Source organism: Mastacembelus armatus, chromosome 21 (assembly GCF_900324485.2).
Source record: "Mastacembelus armatus chromosome 21, fMasArm1.2, whole genome shotgun sequence".
Lineage (NCBI taxonomy): Eukaryota > Metazoa > Chordata > Actinopteri > Synbranchiformes > Mastacembelidae > Mastacembelus > Mastacembelus armatus.
The window spans coordinates 17904967-17912061 of NC_046653.1; positions in this window are offsets into that span (position 1 = coordinate 17904967).

Here is a 7095-nt window from a genome sequence, read left to right on the forward strand (position 1 = left end):
AACGGTGGCTTGGAGGAAAAACATAAACTGCATGATCTGCCTGCGTAAAAGACTTTGCACAACCCTGGGAACTTCTGATTTGTCATTGCGCAAAAGTCTGACGAGAAACTTTGTGTAGAGTTTTGATAGCATGTGGGAATTTGGTTTGAACATAGATTCTATTGTGACATAAAATACTCCTGTTGCAAGTGCAAAACTGTCCATCTTATTGTGCCATCACAGTGTGCAAAGGGAAGGATTTAAGCAGCCATTCACGATGTATGAGTCTGGCAGCGAGAAAGACGGTAAAAAGTGTCGATTGTTATCAGAAGCATTCAAAATGTTCCTCCTTCAACAACAGGACGACCTTAGTGTCCAACCTGTGCCGCCACAGCATTGCACCACCACCTCTTATAGCCCATAACTCAACAGTTTTATTTACACCAAGTCTGAAACAACCAAATGCACGTTCAGAAAAAAGCTTCAGTACTTGTTTCATACATTGTCCCTGTGCCAGCAGGTGCTCATCACTCAGCACACATCTAATAACATGTGCGCTACAGGTGATCTTTTATAGCCTAAGGATCAGTGTTTTTACTGTTTGTGCTGCAAAGTAATAACATAGAAAAAAAGGGGGATTTGGTTTTTGGACTAAATGAGCATTTACAGAGCCTCTTTGCAATCAGAATCATTCCAAAACTGCAGTTAAATACATACAGCCTTTGTCATGCATGTGTATATTGAAATGTTGGGTGTAGTACTGAATATATATCCGATTAGTGGATGGCTGCTTAAAGGACAACACCTGTGACTTTAGTCTTTGAGAGAAACAGACTTTTTTTCCTCACTGTCCAGTTAAATGATCACTGTTCGATACATTCAAGCTGTGGTAAAACTACAAACATGGATGAGCCCATTTTTAACACATTCTAGACTGTTTGTTGCGTTTCAGGGAGCTATTACACTCTTTTAAAAACGAAATGAAATTGAAACCTGAAGCTGTGAGTGCTGAAAAACCAGAATGACGAGTCCTAAGGCATACACCATACAATTTTCTGCATTTTTTTTAATTTGCTATTAATTACTCGAACTGAAAATCTACCTCTAGGTTCCTGTGCTCTGTACGCAAATTAATGTGACCAGCTGACAGTGCTGAAGAAAAGAGTATTGCTTGCTCTCTCACTCTCTCTCTGCAAGTGTGTGTGTGTGTGTGTGTGTGTGTGCGTGTGTGTGTGTGCATGCTTTCGGGAACGTCACGCTCACAGTTATACAGTAATATTTGAATATTTGCCCGATGTGGGCTGATGCACAGTCAGAATGCAAAGAAGAAAGACTAATCAGTCACAATAATCTGATGTGCTGCAGTTTCTCTTAAAGGTCATCGATGAAAAACAAAACTGCAATGAGAGCGCCAAAATACTTTTTTTATTATTTCTCCTTTTACATCTGTCCGCAAAGCAGGTTTTAATAAAGTTTGTGTAGGCAGGTTATCTGTCTCCTTCTCTCTTCTGATGCTGTTTAACATTTAAATTGCGCCTGATTTACTAAAAATATATGTGACGCACACACAAAAGACATCTTTAAAACTTCGAGTTGTCCATGCACCTCTCCTTTCTCGACTTCTGTCAAGCAAAAGGTGTCATGTAGTTGGTTTTTTTTTTTTTTTTTTTTGCATAGAACTGGCTAGTTTAAAACCTTAAATGGCAATTATTTGTATGAAAATTAGAAATGGAAGAGGATTAGTAAAAGATATAACACGTCAAATATTGTACTTATACACTTTGGAGTGTCTGTTACAAAGAAGAGGAAGCGCAACCAGAAGATAAAGCGCCTGGATTCAAATCTCCCATCCACTGCGGGGTGTAAAACTTGTTTACAAATGTCCTTGTGTTAACTTCACTATGTGCACAATTTCAACGCGCAAACGTGAGAATAGAAGGGCTAAATTCAGGTGCTTCAGAACAAGAGACCAAAATACATTACACCTTTTGCTTGACTTAAATATTTAGAATATGAGCAGCAACTGAAAGGTTGTATTGTGTGGGAGGAATCTATGTGATTCAAAACGAAAAACTCAACAGCCCATATATTTGTTTGTGACTGTTTGTGTGGTGGATGCGTAATCGCGCACATGACACAGTGATCCACATTATCTCACACTTCAACTGCCTGTTAGACTGTAAAGAGGTTTTTAGGCTATCAGCTTTAGGTTTAATTTAAAAATAATAATAACATGACTAAACACAATAACAGAGACCAAACTTTATACAGTTCTACTTCAGCCTCAGCTCTAATTTAGGCATCAGTTAACTCAAAGTAAACCTACAACCTTGAATCTGAGGGCTTCAAAGTGACAGTGATTTTTATCTAAAGTAAAGTGAACATTTAGATTTCAAAGATCTGGATAACTGCTGGGCATGATTCACACAACAGTCATGCTTTTTCACTCATGTTATAGACACTGAAAATGCACTGCCAGCATGCAAACAGTCAGTGTCACTCTGACAATAGTATCCTTGTCAGCTGGGGACACATCCAAGATCAATGATGTTCACTCAATTACCTTGATGGATAAAATGTCAGAGAGGTTATGGATGTGAGTGGGTAAAGCTGTTGTTTGAGCGAATATGTTTATGTCCTGGACTGTGTGTCTACGGGCCCGGAGGAGACAGTGGGTGAGGCCTGTCCCTACTAAAGCACCCTGTGTCCAGAGCAGAACTAGGTCAACAGAGACCGCTGGTTGGTGAGTTGGAACGATGTGGCTCTCTCACACACACAGGAAAGAAAAGGAGGAGAAAAAAAAAGCAGGAGAAGAAAATCCTTGCCGTCAATTGAGGGATAATTAGAGACTGTTTGACCTATTTGTCCCCTTAAATAAACCGTTGGCCATTTAGTTGTGAGTAGGTTGAGAACACGAGCCCTTCAAAGGATCTGTCCAATTATGCTTTTTAATGGCAAGGTGCCTCTTTAGGTTCAAAGGTTTCCCTGTTCTCCTCCTGTCTTTGTAACAACTCTTTGTCAGAGATGTTCAGTGTGCAAAAGCACATGTAGTTTTGGTCATAATATAAAGCAGCAGGATGTATTTAATGGTCCAGACTCAGCATGAGAAACCAGGCTGAATTAGTGTTTTTCAGTACAGTACATGAAGTACATTGCGGACAGATTATAGAAAAGGAGCAAAATGACCAGAAAGAAATTAGACCCAAGATTACAGGACATTCATGGTCAAAAATAGTAATATGATAGGCCATAAAATAAGATTTTAATATACTTTTTGGTATACTTTTTGCCCTTAAGTAAAAGGTGTCATCTGAAGAGTCCAACAGTAAAGCATCATTTCCAACTTAGAACAATATATGTTCCCATTATTTGATGTCTGTCTTAAAACAATACTCACATGGTCGTATGTACATTGAAACAGCTGTCACCATAATTATTCCTCTACCTTCACTGTGTGCTAGCTGCACTGCACCTTGAAAAGCCACCAGCAGAATCTTAACAGCAAAACGTACAGGCAACTGTAGAGCTGCTAAAGCAAAGGCCAGTTTTTGTGATGAGGATGTAAGTGTCAGAAATGTGTAACGTTTACACAGATGGAGGTTTTGTCCCAGCACAGTTGCACAGATGTTATTGGGCTGGAAGTGAGTCAGTTACTGCTACATGCATTGCAAAATTGTGAGTACTTACCTCTTATCTCGTGGTTATGTAATGTAGATAGTATAACCTGAAACAAGCTAGCAGGAAGCCACACACATGTGGATACGCAATGCAATCTATTGTACACTTAAAAGGTGGCCCATATTCACAGAGTGCGTATGGGCTGGTGTCCATAGGGACAGCAAGTGTTCCTGTGATAAGTTCCCTGTCCTACGCCGCTCAATCTCTCAGCACAATGGGAATCAACAGGTAACTTAGCGACCGTGGCCAAACACATTTTCCGGAAAAAAACAGAGTACAATGGCTAATCACAAAAGTATATGCTCCCTTTCTGCTGACCTACAAAGGCTTGCAATTACTTAGATGCATGCAAACCTAACTTACCTGGAAAACTGTATAAACCCAGGAGACTTTAAATTGAATCCTGTTTCCTCTTCATTTTCAGTTGAGAACTGGACTCAGGCACCATTTGCATGTGCACAGTATGTGTGTGTGCAAGAATGATAAAGGCACAGAGAGAAACACACGGAAGTGACCAAACATATCAACAGATAGAGGGCTTCAGCTGGTGCCTTATGAGTGAGGCCTATGACTAAGATCGGAAGAGAGTAGGAGTGTGCCTGTGCCAATGTTGCCATACCAATACTGCAGAGAAAAGAAAGAAGGTGGAAAAAGTGGATGGTGATTGGACTGTGCACGAATACACCAATAAGACCAAAAATAGGCAGTGTGTGCAAAGTGGCATGGGAGTGCAATTCACTCTCATTTAAGTAAATATTTACTTTTTGATGCACTCTTTGACCCCACAAGCAGAATTATACTAAAGTGCTTAGTGTGTGTGTGCGAAATCTGAGTGTTCATACATTATGCACAGCATGTGAGTAAATACATATCAGTGATTGAGAATTATCAGATGGACCACATGACATGTACAGTGCTTTTCTTAGGTCATTTCAACAAAACACTAGCCCAAGAGAACACACTTAAAGGGGAAGCAATCACTAAAATTGTCTGCTTCCTCTTCTCAGTGCAAAATGCGTCTTTCTTGGACACAAGTAATTACAATGAAGACAACTTTTAAATTTACAGGGATCGAGCTGAAGAGGGCCTGAAAAGTTCCAGGTCTCTAAATCTGTGTAGCCCATGCCTTTGCATCATGTATGCTGTTGTTTTTTTTTATATATATGCCTGAGAGTAATAATCCTGCAAAGAGTGTCTTTTGGTCAGAGCATCAAGACACTATCACAGCTTCATCTTTCCTGGTTATTTTGTTTGATTATCCCTGACCACATTTTCCCTCCATTGTGTGGACTCACACCCTCACATCACGACGAGCCCTCCCTTCATTCCCTTCCTATCTCTCATCCCTGCTCCTCTCTGTCCCACACTACATGCCTATCTATTTATACTGTTGAGTCAGTTTGCCATTGACAGCAGTGAGCGATAAGAAAGACTGAATCATCGTGTATTAGAAACACCAACTTTTATCCAGCAGTACACTGTCTTAAAGACAGAGTTACTGACCAGCTACAAAAAAAAGTGGGAATAATTGTAATGTCGCTATCAAGTAAATAAATCAAACTAATATTTATTTTTTTATAAAGAACACATTATTGTGTCCCAAGTGGCTCAAGAGAAGGAGCGGTGTATCAGCTCAGCAGGATGCCGATCCATAGGTGTCTGGTTTCAGATGGCAGACGTGTGGTGTGCACAGTGTGGCGCACAGCACAGCCAAGTGGACAACAATGGAAACACGCAGAGACACAGGTGTCCCCACTAAGAACCCCGTGTGTGTGGGGTGGAGAGGGTGTTTGTTGTTTATGAGCCTGTGTCTATAGGTCAATATGTAAATATGTTGTTGTGCATATAGCATGTGTTTGTATTTTTCGCATACTACTGCAGTACATATACTTGTATAAGTGTGGTGTCTGGCAGATATTATGACTGTGTGTATGATGTGTATGAGTTTGTATTAGCTCACTGGTATCGATTCACTTGCACTCTAGCTGCACTTTAGCTGCACTCATGCATACTTCCCTCAGGACGGTAACACCTGCAAATGGAAATGAAGCAAGTATTCCTAAAAGAGAGATGTGTGGCTCTGCAAAGACCGAACAAGAACAAGAAGCGGTCATGTAGGAAACAAAGGATGGAAATTCAGATCACAGTCAATATCTCTCTTATAGAGCCCATTCCTTTTTCTTTCTCTTTATTTACAAGTCCTTTTTCCATGTCTGTTTCTTGCTCTTTCACTGGAGGATGCTAACCCATCAGGTCCCTTGGCTCCCCTCCATGGGATGATGTCATTTTAGATGACATCACCATGCAGTGTGTGTGTGTGTGTGTGTGTGTTTGTGCTATGTGTGTGCCCCTCCAACCCCCCTCCTCCCACTGCAGCCTTCCTCCTGCTTCTTTCTTCAGAGGGAAGGTGCTGTATGACACACACCCGCTATACCCAGACCATCAGCCAAACTGCCGTGCTAGCACAAGTACTCACACAGAGCAGGGCAAGGAGAATAGGGGAGATAGACAAGGACTGCCAGGAAGGCAGCAGCACATGCACACAAAAGGAGGTGAAGTAGTCTTTAGAGCAGTAGCGGTGTGATGTGGGGGCAGAGAAAGAAGAGTGGAGGTGTGGTAAGGGCACGGGAGGGGATGGGCTCTGAGGGGCAGGTTAGTTTAATTATACAATATTGCTGCTACCATAACACCACAAAACCGAGGCATACACTGTCATTACGATAAAATCCAGTGCATGGAGGAGTGCCACAGACTGTCTGAATTATTTTTGGCTCTTTTGTTAACACAGTTATATTTTAGACTTCACACTCTGGTGTGAAATTCTGATAAACACGTGTTTAGGGAACAATTTGACATTTTGGGAAATACAGTTATTCACTTTACTGCTGGGTTTGGCAATAATATTGATGTGTCTGTACACATGTTTGTACACTAAAAATGATGCCACAGTGAGCAGCCAGTTGCCTTAGCTTATCACAGAGACTACAGACAGGGAAACAGCTATCCTGGCTCTGTCTGTAGTGGTAACAAAATCTTCCAACCAGCATCTCTAAAGCTCACTAATTACATTATATCTTGTTAAGTCCATAAAAAACTGAAGCATAAAAATGATACGTTGCGGTTTTACGGGAGTTATGTGCTGGACTACTTCTTGGAATCACTGCTCCCAGCCAGCGAATAGTCCTGCACATAACGCCCCATAAAACCACAACTTCTCTTTTTACACTTATGCAATATAAAATGTTAATTAGTGAGCTGCTGGTAGACTGATGTTGTTACCTTTGGATAGAGCCAGGCTAGCTATTTTCTCTTGTTTCCAGTCTTTATGCTAAGCTAAGCTAAGATCCTCCCAGCTGTAACTTCATATTTCTCCTCCAGGTATCGAGGTTCCCTAGGCCTAGGCAGTAATGCAAACTATCTGAGAGGTCCTCCTCTTAA